Below are 22,269 nucleotides of genomic sequence, written 5' to 3'. Positions count from 1 at the left end.
AAGGGGGGCACGTTCCTCCCTGTTTTACCCAAGGGGAAACTGAGGCAGCGAGGGAGGTGTGCTGCTCAGCCAAAGGGACAGGGGTGGACCTGGGGCTGCTCTTGGCTCACATCCTACAGCCAGGACCCCTCATCCCCCTCCGTGCTGGGCTGCTCACCCTGTGAGGCACCCACCAGGAGCCCTACAGGTCCCAGACCCCAGGAAACAGGGGCCGGCACGCTCCGCCTGGTGAGCAAGTTGCCATGGCAATCCTTGGGTGATGCAGCACAGATAGAGAGGGGCAGCAAAAAGGACTGTAATTAATTTAAGGCATTAAGAACAATTAGCATTTATTAAACCAAGTTTATTGAAAGAAGGAAACAAAGCAAACAAATCGGATTTTTAACCCATAAAATAAGGAAGTCTGCTCTTTCTAATGCAAATAATGCTCCGTGGAGAAGAGAGTGCACAGGAAGGATAAACTGCATTACCAACCATATACAAACAGCAAATCTCATTCCTTATTGTTCATCTGAAATGAAAACTATGGCCAGTTAATCCATTTCATCCAGAGCAAGTGTTTCCGAAGATTAAGAAGCTGAGAGGAGTAAGTTAGTTGCAGATAAATGCCTTGGTTCATGGCCATAGGCAAAGATTGCTGTGGCTCAGATTGATAAAGCATTACCGAGGAGCAGGAAATCCATCCACCAGTCTATCAGTCATCAGCGGCTATTAAATGCGATGGTGTAGAGGTGCCCTCCAGCACGGGAAGTCCTTAAGATGCTAACTGTCTGATGGCAGCACTACGGATACTCCGTGCTTTACCATCCGTCTCTAAATATCACTCCTGCTACTGCCAAGACCAGGGTACCCGACCTGCTACAGGATCTACACGTTGTCTCTCCATTCCCTGGCCTTTACGCTGGGTTTAACACCATCATTTATTTCCCTAAGCCGTGCTAATGAAGTGTGTGTCATGATCGCTTTTCCAGGGTCACCTCAAAGCGATTAGCAGCTCCGAGTGGCTCCTGCTGACACGTGCCATCGATCCGGAGGTCCCTCGGTCAGAGGTGCTCGGCAAGGCTCGTTGCGTGGCCATCAAACCTCACACAGCACCTAGCCCAAAGGCAGAGCAGGGTGGCTTTATGTCCATTGCACTGCACAAACGTGGTTGCTGCAAAACCAGCAGACAGACATTTTGCAGGGAAGGGCTCTGCTTGGTGCTGCCATTATGGATGTGCTCAGCTGAAGAGAAGCTCTTCTCTGAGCACGTTTCAGCATAGATGTTTTTGCAGCTGCAACAAGCAAGCAAAGGGCCTCAAGTGCATGGTGGGCAGCAATCCACCCCTGAAACGCTTGTAAAAAGATCTGTCCTGTTTTATTCCCCAAACCCTCTTCTCAGGGCCCCTCTGAGCTTCACAGAGGTCACTGACAAGTTCGAGGACATTTCCCCACTCCTCTGGTGTTGGAAAAGCAGGAACCCAGGCATCCAGTCCCACCATGGGATGGGGTAAACTGGAATTTAATTAGGTCACTCTCCAGCTACATTAAACACAGATGTCCAGATTCAGGAGATTGCAGATTTATTGGGCATTGATTAAATGAAAAATCAAATAAGAGGAGAGTCACAGCTGATTGCCACAGCCATGTGCCAGCCCTCCCGGAGGGGATCCAAGGCAGGCTATAATTAATATTACACAGTCCTGACAGGCAAGATAGAAGTTCTGGCCAGGACAGGACATAATTTATCATCTATTTATTCTCCAGCATAATTTATTAACATGAATAAACATGCTGCAGACAGATTTGTAGTTAATATGTTATGGTCTCTCAGCAAAGAGTGTCAGGAGCACACAACGCATGCTGCTGTTCGGAGGCCCTCCATCTCAGAAGAGCAGAAAGGACCACCACAAATAAACACAGCCTCCAGCTGCAAATCCAGATATGAAGAGAGCTTTGTAAATGGCACTGCCAAGCCATCCCCCTGGGCTGGGCCACCAGCTCCTGCCACTGCCCCCATCCTCTTGCTGGAAACCACACCAGCACCAAATGCACTCCTGCAGCAGCAAACCTGAGCCATGCTGCTAAAATAAATGCTGTAGCAAACTTCTGAATTCATGTCCTTGGCTCAACGCCTGCCTCTAACACTATTAGTGTCAGGAAATTCTGGCTCCAATTAAATCGATGGCAAAAGTCCCACCGACTCCAACGAGCCAGAATTTCAGCCTGGTTCCCATCACCTCGTGCTGCAGTGTCCAGGGCCCCGGCCAAGACCAGCGCTGGTAATTTCAGTGCAGCTTTTGTGGAGCACTATCCATAGCAAATACAGGCTTTAGAGGCTGGCTTTTTGAAGAGCTGGTGTAAATGATGACAGACACCTGGGCAGAGCTGTACGGGAAGAAAGCAGCAATTTCCAGCCAGCTTTCAGGTCCCGGCCTTCAGCTGTGCCATCCATTTGAGCCAGACAATTTCTTCTGAGATGTTTGACCAGCCCATAGCATAACAGAGGCATGTGCTATTCCCAGCCCCACATCGACTCTCAGGTGCTTCTAAAAAATGAGCAGTTACAGCAGGGCACGGCCTGGGGGGCTCACAGCTGCACGCCGCTGCTTGTGTTTTCTCCTGGAGGAATGCAAGTGCAGCTTCCCGGAGTGGAAGGAGGTTTTTCCATTTAAATCAGGGCCAGCTCCTTCTGCACACTCCTAAGACATTACCAAAAACGGAGATGGCTGTGGAGGAAGCTGTGAGGAGATTAAATTAGTGAAAAGCACAAAGAAACGAGGGCTGGCAGTGCCTGTGCTTGCAATGGCCCCAGGGCCTATCTCCATCAAACAATATTTCAGGAGCAGCATCCTCCATAAAGTCGGGCTGTGCTAATAGAGCTAATAGAGATCAAACACCTTGAGACCAGCAGAAGGCCAAGGAGCTCTGCTCCTGATTGATGGGAATCATACAAGAGCCCCGTAATCACGGGGCACTACAGCCTGCGGTTGGTCTAGCCCATAAGAAGCAGACTGAAAAATCCTATAGTTAGTTATCCAAAAAATAGCGGAGGGTGTTTTTTTTGGAGGGTCAAAATGCCCACTAGGAAGTAGAGAGAAAATAATTTGAGATTTAGGTGTCATGTCTGTAAACCTGAATCTCCTATTTCATTACAGCAGAAAGATAAGGCACAAAATTCACATTCTTCTGTCAAGATGCATACAGTTACATGGAGAGGAGAAAAAAAAAAAAAAGCGCTAATATCTGATTTATTTATTTAGTTAAACAGCCCCTTGCCCCTGCCTTCACCTCTATAAAATAACCCCTTCTTTGCAAGCCCCAGCCAAGGCTTGGATCTCAGTCAGCTCCTACCCGGGGCTTATCGGGCGGCTTGTTCCTGCTGTCATTGACAAGGCAGCTCCTAATCCTATTAATCAGGCTGTGTATTTGTTACTGCATCTCTGGAAAGGTAACACCCGCTACACGCAGAATACTGATTCTCAGCAGCTTCTCATCTCCGAGCTGAACTGATGGCTTGAAGTTAAGCCTGTCTGTTGAGTGTAATGGATCCAAAGTTCAGAGTGCCGGGACTGCCCCAGCAACAGATAGCCTGACTGTTTAGCTTCCAAAGCTTCTGGATCAGTTATTAAACCTAGAGCTTGAAATTTAATATGTTTTGAGCAAGAGACTAGCAGGGAGAAGAGGAAATATACGTGGCTGTGCCCATCCCTCAGTGGCCAGGCACTCAAGCGAGGAGGTGACAATTTAATCGCATCAGGCTAGGCAGGGCTGGCTGCCTCATCCAGCTCAGCCAGGTGCAGCCCCAAAACCCACCTGTTTGCTCCAAGAAGAACCCATCTCCTGTAGCTTAGGCTCCGTCTTGGAAGCCTGCATCAGGCAGGGGCTGGCAGCCCGGGTCCCCTCTGCAGGAATGAGCAGCGCTGAGCAGCCAGGCTGTTTACCACCCGGCTCTGCAGACACCTAACGGTGTCAGGAGCTGTGCTGTGTAATTCTGTCAGACAACAGCTTGAACCGAGGGGAAGGAGCATCAGCACTGTCAGGAACAGGCTGCTGCTGTGAGGGTGCCCCCATATAACGAAGCACCAGCTGGGCCAGGCGCTCCCAGAGCTGAAATGAAAATAAAACCGAGCTGAGGGGCACGAGAGGAACCCGACCCACTCTCATCCATCCATTACACATCAGACAATTTGTTTCTCCCCCATCTTTGAACTTGCTGGGAAACAAAATCCTTCCATGATGCCTTCTCATCCACACCTAAGGTAAAAGAAACCTCCCTTGGGCTGGAAGACCCTGGGGGAAGTCCCACGTAATCCCATTGCATCTGCCCATGCATCAGTCACACCTCTCCTGCCTGCCCCTGTGGCTCCCTGGCAGAGCTCGTGGGCATTCCGAGGCATTTTGTTCAGCACGAGCTGACCCTGAGCTGCAAGAGACCTCGCTGCTCCATTATGAAAGCATGCAGATGGAAAAGAGAATCACAAGAGAACTTCTTACCATGCTCCATTAAGGAAAGTCATTTCCCTCCATTATAAAAAAAATTGCCTGCCACCCAAGCCTCTGGGCAGCTCCAGCTGCATCTTGCACACAGTGGGCTCAGGAGGCGAGTTCAGGTATGACACTCACCCATCGATCTCTTCTGAAGCTTTTCTGAACCAAAGGCTCACAGGAGAAGGCACAGATCTATCCTCTTTCTGTGGGCTCCCCCCCCCCATACTCTCTCCCCATCTCTGCACCCAACAAGCCTGGCTTCCTGCAAAGTGGACATGGAGAAGCTCTGAACACACCTGCCTGGTGCCCTAGCATCTAATCCACCCCAGCTGGGACACGCCAGGACCCACATCTCAGCACCCACCCCATCAGCTCCAGGTGAAGGCCCCCAGCCTCCTGGGGGCAGGGGGACATCACCTCGCACAAGCCCTGGGTTGTATCACAGCTGGATGTTTATGGGCTTTTACTTCTCCTCCTGGTGTTTATCCAGTTCATTAAACATTTTCCTGAAAATACAATTATCTCTAAAAAATCTTTAATTGCTTTAAAAAAAAAAAAAAAAAAAAAAAAAAAAAAAAAAAAACACTTGCTGTGGAAGAAGCTCCCCTGTGTTTTTTTCTCTCCTTCCTTTGTTTACTGGATCTCACTAAGCACAGATCTATGCCCGTGCCCCAGGAGTTTTGTGATGCCAGAAATCTGGGTCAGTAGCTTGCAGGTTTTCTGGTGATGCGTAAAGTTTTCAGAACAGGGATTCACGTTCGCACTGAACCCTTCCTCCAGTTTTCCTTTGATCACATCTATTGTTTTCTCTTCAGCTTGTCAGCAATATCTGCATCCTCTGCTATCGCTCACCCCAGGCTCCAGTTTTTTGCTCACCAAGGCTTAATTCCTCCAATCACTGCAATGAGATCAAAAAGATACCAAGTGGCCAAATCCATGGCTGTTTTGCTGGCTCTGCCCACTGGTCCAGCAGTCACGGGAGAACGTTCTTTGTGCCAAAAGCTTCCTCAGGAAAGTAACTTCCTATTAAAAAAAACAAGGTTCACATAGGTCACCAGAAACTTCAGCTATTTCAACTCATTTGTCCTCCTAATGTTCTGCAATTAGCCATTTGTCCTCTTTATATTCTGTAATTACATAAAAAAAAAAAACTATTGACATTGTAATACTTAACCTATATTAAAATGACATCTTCTTCCCCCTGCTCATTACTCCAGCCTGAAATAATAATCAGTGTGCTAAAACGGGAAAAACCATGTGTGATGAGCAAAGCTCTGAAGGGAGCTAATTAACAGTTTTCAGAAGTGCAGAAATATCACTAAAAATTATGACGCCAGCAGAGGTAAACAACAAAAAAAGATCCTTGTAACCTTTGGGCACAGACCATTAAACAAGGACAGGAGAGAGCTGCTCCCATTTCAGTCCAAAGGTCTCAGGATGACCTCAGCCATGGTATCTAACCTTTGATATCCCCATTTCTCCTGATCATTTTGGGCACCTATCCCTGGCGAGCAGGACAAGCCTAGTCAGTGGTGAAATGTGTTTCCATTGCGTGATTTGACTTCACTGAAAATCCACTGATTAAGTAAGGAGAACAAAGCAGTGCTCTTTAGGGGAGATGAGAGGGGTGAGAAGAGCCTGATTCCTCTTCACAAAATGAAGAGGAAAATATCTCCGTTCCAGGCTGCAATTTAGCATGTTCCTTCAGTGCCACCTTCTTTTCCAGGCTCTATCTCCTAGGGCAGCTGGTGGGATATTGCTTTTGGGTGACAATATCAGCCCCTCCCTGGGGTGCAGGTTCCTGCTGCAAGGTTCTGCCAGACAAAAAAAATATCCGACTGTGACAGTTTTTGGAGGAATTGGCCTTCCTTCGTTCTGTCCTTTTTCCACATGCTGGACAGGAAAGGAGATGCTAAACCTGCTTGTGTGGAAGAAAGGAGAAGAAAAAAGCCAAGCAGGGCCGGAGATTTAAGAACCGCTTCTGAGCAGAGTTCTGCCAGAGAGTTTGCGGGAAAATGGCAATTCATTTAATCAGCAGCATGGGTCAACATCATCGATTTTCATCAGACACCTCCAAAGCACTTCTCCTGGTCCCTCAGTCGTTTCTAATTCCATCTCTGAGGCTGTGATTGCCACCAGAAGACAGCACCAGAAGGGAAAAGAAACTGCTATTAGACTAGCCCGAAATGAATATGAGCACTAGGCAAGTCTTGCCTCATTTAGTCTTCCCCTGAGAAGGTTTAAAAGCAACAAACAGCCCCTTGATTTGCCAGGCTGCAATCTCTTGTGACCACAGTCACTAGCCCGGGTCAGGCGCAATGCGGTGTTTGCAGGTAACAGGGAAGCAGAGTGATTTCACAGCAAAATCAACAAGATAAGGAGCAAAGATCAGAGATACTGAGGTAAGCACGGTCCTTAAGGGGTTAAATTAGATGACGTAATTCCAGCATTGAGCAGAAGAAATGTTCCTCCTCCTGAATGCATGAAAAGGAGGAAATTCACAGCAAGGAAGTTTTGAGCAGCATTTTGCTTTCTCATGTTTTCTGTACTTTTTTCCTCCTTTACTGGGGTGTTCCCCTAGCTGAAGATAAATATCATCTGCCTGAATATTTGGAAACATCACCAATCCCTAGAGTTCAAACATCACGAGTCACAGCAGGAGATTTAAAAAACACATGATGAATTTAAAGGTAATTGCATTTGGTTTTTCTGATCCTGTAAGTTGCGTTTGAAAGTCATCCTCTACTTTTCTCTACAGGCATAAGGTCTACAAACCTTTTTTTTAAAAAAGTGAAAACCCTGTTTTCCCAGCAATAACTTGACTTGGGAAGCAAGAGAGAGAGACAAATATTGCCAGGCTTAAAAGAACATCACGAGCTGCCTGCAAGCTACCTGCCTGTGCACGGAATACAGAAACAGCTCTGACTACAGCCCAGGTCTAGACCTACATTTTCTACACTTCAAAGAGAAGAGGATGCCTCTCCAATGACCCGAGAATGCTCATGCACTAAATAGGCAGCCAAGCAATAGGATGGCATCTCCAGCTGCCCCTGTACCTGGGGTTTCCCATCCCGACAGGCTCCTCCGTGCCCTTCCCCGCCTCCTTTCTGATGCTGCACCCAGCTCTGCACACAGTGCAAGCAGTGATGGAGGCAGAAAGCCTGCATCGCTTTGGACCTGCAGCAATGTAATTGAAAATTCGCTCACTTGTGCTCATTTTGTATTTTCTTTCCCTTTTATAGAAGGAGAAAAGTGGTTAGGTGTGCCGTGATTAGGCACAGGCAAGCAGGCTGTTACATGACACGCACGGTAATTAGGAACAAGCAATGCTATGATCGTTAAATTAGGCAGATGCAGCAGCTAGAGCGCTCGCTTGGCAGGCAGGTCCCATGGCAAGGATTCCCCTCCTGTGCTGGAGGTGCAAAGTGCTCTAGGTGTTCATCCAGCAGCCTTATCTCCTGGAAATCAAGGCTAAATGCTGCAGGAAAACAGCTACCTCCATTATGTGCTGCTAAGGAGAAAAATTACCGTTTTAGCTTTTCAGGCCTGAAAACACTCTTGCCTAGAGCAAACCCTTACTGTTATGTCAAAATCAGTCACTTGTGGGTGCAGTTGGGAGGAGAGGGGGGAAGATACAGGGGGAAGAGACAGACCTCTGCCATTAGCAGGCTGCTTCAGGGAGCAGTTAAGAACAATCTGATCCCACACAGGAGCTCTTATTAGAAAGAAAGAGGAAAAAAAAAAAAAAAAAAAAAAAAAAAGCAAGTTTTAAGCTTTCCTGGTGCTCTGGGAGGAGGAAAGGCTGTTACCATCCTGCCTCAGCAGTAGGAGGCAGGGGTTCTCCTGAGTCACAGCTGTCCAGCTGGGAAATCATCTCCTGCTGCCCGGTGTGCGCCTCTGCTCCCGGCAGGCTGGGGCAGCTGAAGTCCGGTGGTTGCTGAAAGGTTTCTCATGCAGAGGCAGCAGGGAGAGCCCCCACTGCTGGCAACAGAGCACCAGTCTACAAATAAAATAAAATAAAAATTTAAAAAAGCCAATTAGGGCTGAAGAACCCCCACCTGGTTCTGGTTCCTCTCTGGGTTTTTAAGCTCAGGCCTTCCTGCCGCCCTGACCTCCTCAAGAGCAGCCACCCCATGAAGTTACTGTGGGAAGACCTGGCTGAAGAAGGGGTGTGCTCGTTTTGTCTTCAGAACAAAAAAAAAAAAAAAAAAAAAAAGCCATTTGGCACAGGTGCAATGCAAACATTTATCAGCAACCTACTTACCTGAACAGGGGGAGTGTGTCTTCATGGCACAGTAACGCCTGGACACCAACCGTGCCTTGCGTTTGGCAGGATCACAAGGCACACAATTAGCACGGAGGAAGCTCGCTCCCTGTGCCATTAAGTCCTTTGTGAGCTGACAAGAAAGAAATCCCTGCCAAGGAGCAGCACAAAAGCTTGTTGAGACGGACCAGGCGCGAGGTCTCTAATGAAGCGGGCCTTTGCCAACACTCCCTGTGGGTCTCGTTCAGACTGGGACAGCTTCAGACTGCATCTGAGCAGAGAAACGGGCTGCACGGCTCATGAGGACCATGGTTATCAATGTACTCCTTTTTAATGATGCCATTTATTTCCATGACTAACACCTGATGACTTCCAGCAGCTGAAGTGCGCTCTACCGTCCCCCACTCCATCCCCTGGAGTTTCAGGGCAATCCAAGAACACCTCAGATGGTTGCTGCTGACTTTGTCACCAGTAGCAATGTTCCAGCTGTTCCTCACTAATGGATCCGAGCTCTCCTCCACCCATCTTTTCCACTGCAATTACAAGGTTTCCAGGTTATAAAGCTCCTCCTTTGATAAACACACATGAATAAACAAAAGAGAAGCTGATGCCTTTCCTGACACGGGAAGCAGCTCAACTAATAACATTAAAATTAATGATCCTAAAGAAATGTGCCACACAGGAGGCTGAGGAACACCCCCAGGTACCAAATGGACCTAAGAGAGCATCGGAGTTTTGACATCCCCGTGCTCCAACCCTCCCACTGCTCCTCAAGCTGAGCTGAACCGATCCTGCTTATAGCACTTGGTGGTAGGGGCTGTGTTGTGCCTTTGGATTAGTTGGTGTCTGGGGAGCTTAACTACCAATTACATGTGCTTCACTGCTGCAGACCTGATAATAACAATAATAATTATCACTTATAAGGTCTTTGCATTTTTGGAGCTCTTCACAACCATTAACTAATTAACACTGTAGAAACCTTTGTTTAATTTAGAGCATTTTTAGATGGAGGTCACTCCTTCAGTGCACAACTGCCAACAGGAGATGTCAGAACACCGCTTCCTCGCTCGGTCTGCACGCATGTGGATGCGCTCCCACCACCTCCCCATTTCGGCACAGAAAGAACGGCAGCAAACAGGCTCAGACCCAGCCAAGCTGAGACACCACACTGCCTTTTGATGTTCTTCTCTGGGTTCCTGTCTCATGCTCCACACTCACTGACTATTAAGGCCCTTTTAGAGTAAGGCCATGTGTTTGTATGTAGCTGAAGAAATCTCCCAAACAATTCCCCTTGAGGCTGTTACAAGGAAGAGGAGCTAAGCCAGGCTGCTTTCTGCTGGTCTGGGTTGACTCTCACCCTCTGTACAAGCGCACGAGCATGCTGATTTCAGCCCCTTCACACTATAGGAAAGACTCTTGAACCAATAAAGAATAATTGCATTCAGGGGTCATCTTCCCCATGCACAGACTCTCCAAGCACAGGCTCTCCCCACACTCTCCTCCTCTGTACTTACCAGAGGGAGGCTACCAAGAGGTGGATGCCTTCACCCCAGCCTCCTGCCCACAGGAGAAGCCCCAGCCTCTCTGGGAGCTCCTGAGAGGACCCTGCTTGGCACCCCACAACCAGAGCAGGATCCTACCTCTGCGTGCAAACAGGAGGGGAGGAAGGAGCAGGTGAGATCCGCAGAGCGTTTAAGAGGAGGAAGCTTGCCTTGGAAACCTTATCTGGGATCCAGGTAAATTCAGAGCATCTGTTCCTGCCAAACAGCTTTAGGATACAAGCCTTCCCACCACTGCAGAGAGCAGGGGCTATGCTGTGTGGCTTTGCAGATAGTCCAGGATAATTATAGGTGTATAAGAAATCACCAGGGTGTGGGGGTAGAAATGGAACAGGTGAGCAAGTTTTACCTGCCTTGTGAATTAAGACCTTTTTCAACAAAGGAAAAAAGCACACAAAGCACAGAGACCGTGCAGAAAGACCCTACAGAAGGAGGAGCGAGCGGCCTGGGGCTGAGCCCCATCCACATTTCAGCCCAAGTGGCTGAGTGCCAAGCCCACGAGTGGGACCAGCCTTGCTTGCGCACACCCCAGCGCCTGGAGCGCATCGTCACACGTGGGCACACTCCATGCCTTGCTTTCCTCCCGGCCAGGCACCCTGCCAGCTGCTCCTTCCACACACTTTCTCCCCTCTCTGCGTCCTGCATGATTTATACAGCGTTTAAATAATAAATTACATGGACGTCACGGAATTTATAGCGCTCAAAGTAGGTCATTAAATAAATCACTGTATAATTTATATAAATGAACCTGGATCTTGCAGTGGGAGGATTTCATTGGAAAATCAATCCACAGAGTTTATAAAATTGAAGGATTGTCAGGGATTTGCAGTATTTAAGTACCGTGTGTATTTAGGGTAAAAATATGAGTGATTTAAGCCAGGTGCCAGCTGGGCTTCCACTCACTCAGCTGGACTTCCCTGCCTGCATCTCCTGGCCTTGCCTCTGAAGGATCCTCACCTGGGGAAGTCACTGCCCTCAGAGGGGAACAAAACCTTCTGAAGGATCAATAAGAAACAAACACTGAAACGGGAAGAAATAAAAATGAATAAGCAAGCCCAGGAAGAGAGAGCTGGTCTACCTGTTTGCTCTGGCAAACAGGAAAGAAAGCCTGCAACAAGGGCAAGGCGAGTGCTTTACTTTCCTCTACGATATGACAGCAAGTCAGGAAGATTTGTATCCCCAGGAACAAACATGATCCAGTACCTGTGCACTGAACAGCCAGGCTGTGAGAGGCTTAGCTGAAGTCCTTCATGTTATATTAATATAATTCGTGGTATGTAATTAACTCTGGTCCCTCTTCACCTTTGATAAATTGAGCACTGGTGCCCACATGTGCTCTCCAAATAGCATCATTCGTTAGTTTGTCATTCCTGGGTGCTGCTGTTACAGAGGAGATGCTAAATCTTACCCAGAGGGAGAAGGACCAACCCCAGCGACTCCCTCCTGCCGGAGCTGTGCTGGCACAAGCCCACTGCCAGCCATGAGCCCACCACCCTGTGCCAGGAGGGAGACCCAGTCAGCTCCCCAAGCTGGGTGATGCCACAGCCCCAGACCAGCAGGGGACCCTTCTCTAATTGCTCACCTGGTTTTGAAGTGGCAGTGTCCACAGGTGAGATCAGCTTTTTTATTATTTTTAAAAAAACTTTTTTTTTAATTGTTATTTATTGGCTTTATGTTCTGTTGTTCCTCCTGAACCAGACCTGCCTTTCTTTCACGGCTGGTACCACTGTGGTCGCCCACCAGCTGCCTTTGCTGCATTTAAATCTACTCAGAGCTCAGCTGAAAGCTGGCCATCCAGTCAAAGCACAGGACTGGGAATTGGGAAGCCGTTCTTGGCTCTGCTATAGACCCTCTCTAAAGCCATGGCACATCACAGGAAAAGACAAGCCTGATTTCTCTCTGGACAGCAACAAACACAATGACTTCAGGAGAGACTTTCCATGTTTACCATAATAATACAGGTAGGTGGTGATAAAGGGCAAGCAGAATAACTTAATTTTTCCTGATCAGGACAAGGCAGCTGTGTTCTGTTTGTTTCCTCCATTCACATGCTGGCACTGGCACAACTCTGGGCATTTACAGAGCTCTCAGAGCAGAGCATATTGATCTGGGGGCTGCTGAATAAACGCCTTGCAGAAAAGGCTTTGCCATGACAGTAGAAATTCACAGAAGGCACAAAATCACAGTACATGCCATTCTAAAGAGCCTTATATTTAAGAATTAAACCTGAATCACACACTGGGCTCTTTAAATTAAGGCACAGCATTGCAAAAAGTCCCAGGTGGTTCACTTAAGGAGCAGCGTCATGCTCAGGCACCCCAGGGCTTGGAGGGTGCTCCCAGAAAAGAGCAGACCAGGGCAGAACTTCACCTCTGTGGATACAAAACATCCCCACGGCTCACAACTGAGCACCTGGGGGGCTCTTGGACTTACCCTCACCTTCCCTCCCTGCTTTTCTTCTGCAGTGTTGTGCTGATGGAGGGAGAACGGATAGATGAAAGTGCGAATAAATGAATGCAGTGGAAAGCATTTACCAGCACTGGCCCAGGTAGAGCACAGGGATTAGTACTGACACAAGCTTTTCGCTGTACTGCGAGCCAACAAACTGCTCCTCACCACCACTGGTGCCCAATTCACATAAATACAGCAAGTGAAATAATGGGAGAGGGACAATGAGTGTGTTAGGCTGCCCTCGCTGCATTTGTGTAACTTTGAAGGTATCTCTGGAACACAGCATCTCTCTCAAATGAGCCTTCATCAAACATCATTGTTTAAAGCTCGTGAAAACAAAGAATCTCATTGATATTCACAGGGTGGTGGAGAGTATTTTTGTACCTTTTTTAGTGTTAGCACCTAGGAAATGGCAGGTAATTTACATGTAATTTATCAACAGTGAGCAGAGGTGTTTTCTGGTTGGGAAAGGGAGCACACATTGTTCTGCTCCAGCAATTTACTCAATCAATATTGTCAAAGGCTCTGCAGTGCCCAGGCAGGAAGCAGAAGAGACTTGTGGAAGGCAGGAGGCTTGAGAAATGCTGCAGCGCTATCAGTCCCCCACGCTGGACTTCCCATTGTTGAAGACTGATTTGCTGCTGATGGTTAAAAGTCATTTAAAGCAATGACTGTACTTTCATCAGCTGGAATGTGTTTAGCCAAACCATAAAGGAAGACACATCGTCGCGGCTCATATTCCATCTTGCACCATATTCAGCTCAGAGACAGGCCATGGGTTCTCAGGGAAGTAAATTAGTCTTTGCTAACACTGCCAGGGATTGGGCTAATGAGGTTAAAGCTAGCTCTTGTGCATCCTGAGGGGCTTATGCTGCTGTATACAGTGAAAAAGTGAACACCATCCATATATTTATAAACCTGGGCACTCTTAATATACTTTGAGTGATCAGCGTGGTTGTTTTGGGACTCTCTACCGCTGTACCAGAGCCCCCGTAGAAGGCCAAACAGGGCAGAGATGGAGTAGCAGAGCATTTCCTTTTGCTCAGCTGCCTCCCTGGCCCCTGTATCCAACCCTGGACTTTCTTAACCCCTGCTCTGTGCAGTGCCCCCAGCTCCTCTGGTGCCCCATGGCTGATGCCCAAGCTTGCCAACGTGCCTGCTGCCTGCAGGCATCTGACTGCTCACCCTTGCCGGGCACCAATAATGACCTTGTCATATGGGGAGAGGGACATGCTAGCATGCCTCCAAAACACCATCAGGTATTGTAATCTGCACTTTGCTTCCTGCTGCCCGAGTGGAAAATTGCCTTTTTTTTTTTATCTGAAGAAGGGACGTGTTTCGCATAGTTAGAGATACTGGGAAATCCTGTGTTGGAGGGGGGAGGCAAGAAGCAAGGATATCAACCTGCTGCATTTTTTTTCCCTGAAAAGAAGAAACACTCATCCTCTTTAAATCAGGGCCCAGAAGATTACTGGGACAGCAGCTGTGGGGACAGACACATCCCTGTGGGCAGACAGCTGGTATTGAACAGTCTGGATCGATACAGCCTGACTGAAGACAGGAGCAGCTCTGCAATTCCCCCCTGCTGAGGCCTTTCTGCCTGCCCTGTTTCTCCCAGACCCACATCCATCACCGAGGGCTCAGCATCTGTCCCTGCGTGGCTGTCCCATTCCCCAGCCCAGCACCTGGCACACAGACCAGCACCCTCTGAGCTCATCAAGGCTGAGCCACCATTTGCAAGCTTCTTCTCTACTTCTTGCCCTTTTTTCCCCTCCTCCCCCTGCTCTTCTCCATTCTAACTCAGCTTAAACTCCATCTAAATGATCCTTAATCACAACCGACAGAAGTCCCAGCTTGGTAGGGACTCGGGACTGAAAGAGTAATTGTGCCTCAGAGGCGCTGGAGGTGTTTGGGTAACGCTTCGCCATGCGAAGGGAGCGCTGCGGCCTTGCCTTGGGAGGGTTCCTCCTGGTCCTGCCTCAACCACATGAGGCCATTGGCAAATGGGCATGTGCTACAAAATGAGCCGTTTTTCAGATAATTGGCTCTTCTGCAAGGCATTTTGTCAGGAATGGTCATAGAGAGCAGGGCGGAGGGTTCCCACAAAGCCCCCGATTGCAGAGCAGACCCAGGGCCATCCCCTCCCCACATATCTGCCCTGTACTGATGCCCTGGGGGTCCTGCTGGCAAATTGCCCCCAGAACAGGCTCCGTGTGCCCTCCCTGAGCCCCTCACTTCACCCACTTGGCTCTCCCTCGTCTTGCACTGCCTAAGCCAGCATTGGGACATGTAAATCCCCTGCCCAGGATACAGGCAGGGCCCGAAATGCTGATGCCTCTCCCTGTGAACAAAGCTGTGCCCCAGGCAATCTGTTTTGTCTGGCTCCCTCTGGCTCCATCCTTTCTATTTTCCGTTTCAATGTCAGTGTGAGCAGTTCCTCATCTGGTTTGACTTTGGGTTTGGTGACATGTTCATTAATAACTGTCACATGTGTTACTAGACCCAGGCTTGCACAGACTTCTGGGCTTGTCTCACACTTGATCTGCATATCTGTAAATCTGCATCCTGACCTGCAGCTTGCTATTCTCATCCTGGCCTCTTTACTTCTTGCATCTTTTTGATAATATACACCAGCAGGACTCTGAGCCCAGCCCTGTTCGTGGACTGGTGAGACTGAGCCTTTTAAATACCCGCCTGTTACACCTCGATGAATTGCCTGTGGCTCTGCCCCCAGTTCCTCAGTTGTAAGAGGGGAAGACTAAAGCTCACTGCTTCACAAAGCACCTCAAGCTCCAAATGAGAAGGATCACAGTAGCGCCAGATAATTATCACATCCATTAAGCAAATTAAATTAGAATTAAGCTCACTTAAGTGTTCCTGACAAAAGCTGGCCCTGTGGTGAGCAGCACCCCACACTTCTGCTCCCTCAGCAAGCCCCAGTCCTGCCTCACCCCCAACTCTGCTGTTCTCGGTGTTGGGGCAGGGGTGTGCGAACAACACCAACAGCTCCATGGCAGGCAGCCCCCAGCCCGTGGGGAGGAAGGATGGAGGAGGATGAAAAACTGAGTAGTCGTCCTCTAAGTGGGCTTTTGATGTACATTCTCATGTCAAGCAGCATGCTAAGCCCGGGAGTTCAGGAGCCCCTGGTGCGCTGCAGAGATGTGGGTGCCTTTATTTCACCCATTTTGGAAAGCATTTCTGTTGCAGTGCCAGCTTGCTTTCACGGCTGTGCTGCTCTCTCTGGGACCGAGCTCCTTGTCACTTTGAAGATCCCGGCTGTTTGACTGCTTTGAATTCATTTGTTTAATGAACCTCAGGGGGCCACTGCACTAAAGCATTCCCAAACATGTTCAGAGCTTTGCAGTTTCTCTGCTAATTAGGGACTCCTTTGGGGCTAAACACAAGAGGTTCTGCTGCTGCATTTGAAGCCGGCAGTAGGCCAAGACAGAGCTGAATCTCTAACTCCAGCAAAGCATTTTTAGTATTTTTCCTCCCCTATTTCCTCTTCTCCCCCAATCAGTGCAGCTGAACTTGCCAGCCATGTACACCAGAGGCTGGGGTCAAGGTGCTCTGAGACAGAGGGAAGCATTTAATCAAAGCAGGAATAAAACTGCTAAATTCTGCTGTGCTTTTCTGTACATGTGCACTTTTCCACATTACACAACCCCTTCTCTTCCACAGGCTCTCTCCTCAGTGCCCGTTAACCTACTTATTAGTAAAGGCTGCTAGCAGCCAGCTCTGCAGATGGGGTCGCTCATTAGTCGCTACCCAGGCACCTGCCAGCCTCAGCACTTGCAAGGTCAGAGCATGGCCTGGGCAGCCAGACTGGCACAGGCAGCACCTTGTACAGCTCACAGTGGCTTCGGGTAGGAAAACAATGGGGAAAAAGTCTTATGGAAGTGCCTCAAGGACATAGGATCGTCTTGGAGAGAGAGATGTCAGAAGAAATCCACTCAGAGCAGTTTCTATAATGTAAAACTCCCCCTTGCTTCCTCTGCAGTGCCTGGTCCCTCACAGCTTGCCTGCCAAACAGTTAAATGTGCATGCCCAGGTTTAAAACTCAGGAACTGTACTTGCCATAGGGAACCAGGAAGGAAATTGGTATCCTTTGTCATTCATTACAACAACTTTATTACTCCTCAGAATTGGACAAAAGAAAGAAAGGTCTGCTCAGAATCAACACTGCAGTGCTCAGGGCACCGGGAGTCCTGCTGAATTAATTGCCAGGCACTTTCATTACTGATTAAATAGGAAATCTCCAAATGCCATTATAAAGTGATGATTAAACCACTCTGATTGGACACATCCTCTCCCTTCTAGACTCACCAGAGGTCACCTTCCTGTTGATAAAGTTCAGAAGGACAAATCCAGAATGAGGAGGCAACAGCGATAAATAAGCCATCTCATCAGAGAGTTGGAAGCTGCATTTCCAGGATGAAGTTGTAAATACCTTAACCCAGACCCCACAGCCCAGCTGGAGCTGACCTGGAGCCAGCAGAATTGCCCACCTTGGATTTGGCTGCTGCAGCAGCAGCACCAGGCACTCTTCCAGCAGCTGCCTCCTGCCTCAGGTACCAGCTTTTGATTCCCCGTGTCCCAGCTTCCCCAAGTGCTGCCAGGAAAAGTAACGAGGCAGGAAAATTCTCATTTTCTTAATGTCTGTGCCCACTGGGGGCAAATCTGGGGCCAACAGCTGAGCAGTGCTCTCTGAAGCAGGACCTTCCTTGGGCCCAGACCCCTCACACAAGCAGTGGGGCCCCTTCCCAGCCTGGCATAACCCAGCAGGGGCTGCAGGGAGGTCTCCATCCCCCCTCAGTCTCTCCGGATCTGTAACATCCACAGCTCTCCCCAGAGGTCACTACTGCACACCTGCAGCCTCAGCACAGCCCCGAGGTCCTGAGCAGCCTCCCAGACAAAGCCTCCAGCCTGGGAGGCAGCCTCCTGTCGCAGGTAACTCCTCCACAGGTGGACACTGTGCCCTGAGCACACTCTGGCACTTCCTCACCGCCCCCTACAAACAGATATTTCCCAAAGAAAAATGCCAGATGAGCACAGCCTCCAGACCAGCCCTTCCCCTGTGTGCACCCCTCTTGGCTGGAGCACCCAGGATGAGAGCAGCAGCACAGTGACTGCCACAGATGTTTCCCTCAAAACAAAGGTGGCTGTGACAAGGACAGAGAGCAAGCCAGGCAAGCTCCAGCCCCAGGCTGAAGCCCCTAGACCACCACAGCCACGTCCTCTCTCATACAAGCCCCTCTTGCCTCCTCCCCTCTCCCCCAGCCCAGATTTCCCCCCTACCTTTGCCACACCAACACACAAGCACCACTTCCCATTGCTGCAGGGGCAAAAGCAGCTCAGCTCTGCCCCAGCCCCACTTATAGCCTCTCAGCACCCACAGCTGTGGGGGCAGCCCCAGCCCTCTTAACCCTTCCAGCCCCCCACCCAACCTCAGCACCCTTCAGAGCCTGCAGTGAAGGGGAAAATGAACCTCCCCCTCAGCACCCTAGGCACTGGCCATTGCCAGAAATGTGAATGTGGATGATGTGGGGGCTGGGGGCTGCCCTCATAAGCTGTCTGCAGGACGTCCTCTCTTTCTGCACTGCCCAAGATCACGGGGGGCTGAGGTTGGAAGGCACCCCTGGAGGTCAGCAGGTCCAGCCCTACGCAAGCAAGGCCACCTAGAGCAGGCTGCCTAGGTCCACGTCCACATCCATGCTGGTGGAAACCTGCTGCCATCTCCTGGGCAGCCCAGCACCCTTCCCATCAGCTACTTCTGGGGGCTGTTTCTCCCTGCAGCACCAAATCCCCCACCCCGAGGCCATCCCTGCACCCCCAGCAATGCAGGAGCCTCGTCCAGCTGCGGTGCCCAGGCAGGAGCCGTCAGCCTCCTGCAAACAGGGGTGCTGCCTCTGCCTGCCTGATACTGCCTGTGGACAAACACGCTGCCCTGCAAAGGCAAATAAAGCGTGCGGCACGGTAACAGGGCGCCAGCTGAGCACCTGTTCTGCTCTTTTGGGATGTGCAGGGCTCAGATCCCACACAAAATCCCTTCCACAAGCTGGTAGTGCATGCACCCAGTGTCTGTGCTTGCACATCTGCGAGGGATGGCACCAAACACTTGCACTGCTCTGGACACGCTGCTCTCCCTTTCCCACGGACAAGTCTGGGGAAGGAGGAACCGTGGTGAAAAACCCCAGGAAACCACCCAAACACTGAGTGCAGCTGCAGCACTGGGACAGCCAGCTGGGCTTTCATCCCCAAAGGGCTCAGCAGTTGTAAAAGGGGACATGAGTGACCATGGTCCAGGGAGGGTTGCAGATGACAGCAGAGAAGCAGAGATCTCCTCTGCACTTGGCGGAAGTGAGTAAACCCAGGCACCATGCTGTAGGCATTTGGGTCTCAGGAAAAAAAAAAAAAGAAAAAAAAAATAAAAAAAAAAGAAAGAAAAAAAAAAAAAAAAAAAAAAAAAAAAAAAAAAAAAAAAACTAGATGAAAAAAAGACAGACAAAAAAAAAGACTCTTGGCTGCAGTTTCTCGCAGCTCCTGGGAGCACAGCTCGTTTGGTAACCAAACCATTCGGGCTGCCACAATGCAAAACAAGAGGTTTGCGGAGCCCTCTGCGAGCCTGCCAGGAGCACGCTCGCACTTGGGCTGTCCTTTCACTCCACTCCTTTCACTGCAGGAGAAAACAGTCCACATTTCCATGAGGATTTGATAAAGCTGTTACCGAAATGACCCGTCCACATGCAGGTCCTTCAGCAGCAGGTCCTGCCTGGCAGCGGGATGGGATGTCTGCCTCCCCCTGCCTCCGCCTGCCATGCCCCCTGCCTTGGTGGGTCGAGGGCAGGAGCAGGAAGACCCCAAGGAGGCTGGCAGAAGGTCAGTGTGATGGGAAAATGCACCAATAAAAGCCACCAGAGAAAGAGACAAAGGGCCCGAAGTTGACTTGTGAAAGTACAAAGAAGCTATGGGGACCAGGCAGGAAAATTCCCCTGTTAAACCACTCTCTATAGGGAAGTGCCCTTTTGCAATGCGTCCTTCAAACCAGATTCCTCCCTTGTGAACTGCCAGAGCAAACCTGCCCTCCCTCTCCCTGCAGCCCTTTTGATGTAGATAACAAGGAGGTTTTCAGGACTTTATCCCCAGCGGCAGATGCAGAGAACGATCCACCTTTTCTTACTCACGCCTGGATAAAGCCCCTCCAGGGCTAACACGCTAAAAGGCTTTAAACCTGAAGGCTCCTTCTGCTGTTTGCCTGTGGGAAATCCCATGCCAGGGACTCCCTGGGAGAGCAGCTGGCAGAGGATGGGATGTTTCCCTGGGTTGTTTCCCTGCAGTAAACCCGGGACACGTGGGGGAACTGGCAGCCTCCCAGCTCCCTCCTGCTGCAAAGCCCATTCCTCATCCATTCCTCTGGGCCACAGCCCCATGGAGCCACCGGCCCTGCCCTGCTCCCTCCCATCCCTGTTTTCCTCTCCTCTCCTGTTTGGAGACAGGCGATGGTGCATGGCAGGGCCGTCTGCAGGGAGCTGCAGGGACAGTGGTGGCCCCAGAGCCCTAGCCGGGTGAGAGGAGCAGAGCCCAGCTGTGGTAACTCACCACGCACCATGAGCGGGGCAGGAAATCTCTCAGAGCCAGCTGAGCAGCCTGAGCAGTAAAAAAAAAAAAAAAAAAAAAAAAAAAAAAAAAAAAAAACCACCCTGCAGTTACCAAACACACTGTTTGCAAAACAGGCCAGTAAAGCTCAGCCACCCGCTATTCACCCGGAGCAAACAGTCCGAGAAACCCGAGCAGTTGAGTTCAGAGGAAATGTACTTCCCTCTGCCTAGAGCAGGGCAGGCTCCCTCCTGGGACAGCCTTGCAGGAGGGGAGGGTGCTGGAGGGGCAGGAGGGAGCCTCAGCACCCTGCCCAGCCCTGGCTCAGGACCTGCTCGACCCAAAGGGCTTCGCTTGCTGCAGCCACTGTACGAGAGCAACAGCCCCATCCAGTCCCGCTGTGACTCACGCTCCCACCCTCAGAAGCAGGTTGTTGCGTGCAGTTGTTTATTCCCTGCAAGACTGCTGCAGTTTTGCTAAAAAGATGCCCTGTCACCTGCCAGCTCCTCTTGCCAGGAGGAGAAGGTTTTGCTTTCCTGGCTCCTGGTCTTCCCCAGACCCAGCCAACGCACCGCAGGGCTTCATCTCCGTGCCTGAAGCAGAGCCCTGAAGCCAAAGCGCTGCCTGGGTGCTCCTATCCTCCACCCATGGAAAAGAAGATGAATTTAATGCTGGATAAGGCAAAAAGGAGTGGATTTGTCACACGAAAGGGAGCAGGAACCAGACACTGTCCCCTCATAACAGTTGGTGTAGGAGGCTCCGAGCTGGGCCAGGCTGCAGTGCTTCCTTTTCTGTGCCTGGGGGTGCTCAGCACCGCTGCTGGGATGGGACAGCATCAGACTTCCAGGACCTCCAGCTCTGTACAGAAGTAGAAGATCAGAGGACTCCATGGAAGTCCCCCAGGGTCTGTCAGACCCCAAAACCAGGCTGTATGTGGCAAGGGAGTGCTGCAGCCCCAGGGCCCCTGGCTGCTCCCGTTGGGGACGCGCAGAGCGGGGCCCCCCCAAAGGTGAGGCAAAGGGCGCTGCTCCCCGCGCCTGTCCCCACCAGTTCTGGGAGGCAGAAACCACCTCCTGCAGCAAGCACAGAACAGCACACATATTCCTGGAAATGGCCACAGGCTGACCTTGAGAGAGGCCTGTGGAAATTGCAGCTCTAGCTCTAGCCAAAATTTTGCCCACAAATACACTGCAAGACAGCAGATGAAGGAGCTGCACCACAAGTGCTTGCAAGGAGAAAGGGCAAGAGAACAACCTCTATGTGCTCGCCACGAGGGAGCAAAGCCCACTTCTCACCATGTGGCATCACACCTGCAGTGGTGGTAGACAGCGCACTGCCCCGAGTCGCTCCCTGACTGTCTTTGAGCCCCAGGCTTGCTACCAGGGGCTGTATTTGTTTTGGCATCCGAAAACCATAATGTTTGCTGCCAGCCCAGGAGGGGACAGCTCCTGCTCTTCCCCCCAGGTCCATTCTTGCTGCAGCTGGAGCAGCCAGCAGCCTCTGCCACACAGCTGGGCTACTTGGTCTGAACCAGCTACTGGGTCTGCTTCATCACACGGGCTCAGCCCTAGATTAATTAAAATGTGAAGCTACCTTTTGAGCTAAAAATCTCCATGTTATTGCTTCCCCGAGCTCTCCTCCTGGCAGAGCATTCTGGCACCCACGGGGAGGTCTCTTCTTTCCCTTTCCTGTGGCAAATCCAACCTCTCTGCAAACAAAGCTGAAAAGCCCCATGGAGCACACACATGCAATAAACATCGCCACTTCCAGCACTACTTACAAAGATCTCCTTTGTCTCAGACAGGTTGCTGTAACAGGATCCTCCATGCGATGTATGTGACACCATCACATCCTGCCTTTTCTTCTCCAAAAGTTATTTCTCTCCTAAAGGCAAAAGCATCTATTTTCAACTCCGCTCACTCCAATGAC

At 50.2% G+C, this 22,269-nt stretch overlaps 1 long non-coding RNA gene across 1 annotated transcript; it reads right to left on the bottom strand.

Annotated features, from left to right (window-relative positions):
* Positions 1 to 5,940: 5,940 nt before the first annotated feature.
* Positions 5,941 to 14,519, bottom strand: LOC118178049. The gene is made up of 4 exons (XR_004756031.1): positions 14,369 to 14,519; positions 11,989 to 11,997; positions 7,590 to 7,595; positions 5,941 to 5,951 (listed from the first exon to the last, which is right to left on the bottom strand). It is a non-coding gene; the product is annotated as an uncharacterized LOC118178049 (long non-coding RNA).
* Between the last annotated feature and the right edge of the window lie 7,750 nt (positions 14,520 to 22,269).

This window comes from Oxyura jamaicensis, chromosome 24 (assembly GCF_011077185.1).
Source record: "Oxyura jamaicensis isolate SHBP4307 breed ruddy duck chromosome 24, BPBGC_Ojam_1.0, whole genome shotgun sequence".
Classification (NCBI taxonomy): domain Eukaryota; kingdom Metazoa; phylum Chordata; class Aves; order Anseriformes; family Anatidae; genus Oxyura; species Oxyura jamaicensis.
The sequence above is the reverse complement of the archived record's forward strand: the minus strand, read 5'-3'. Positions and strand labels throughout refer to the sequence as shown.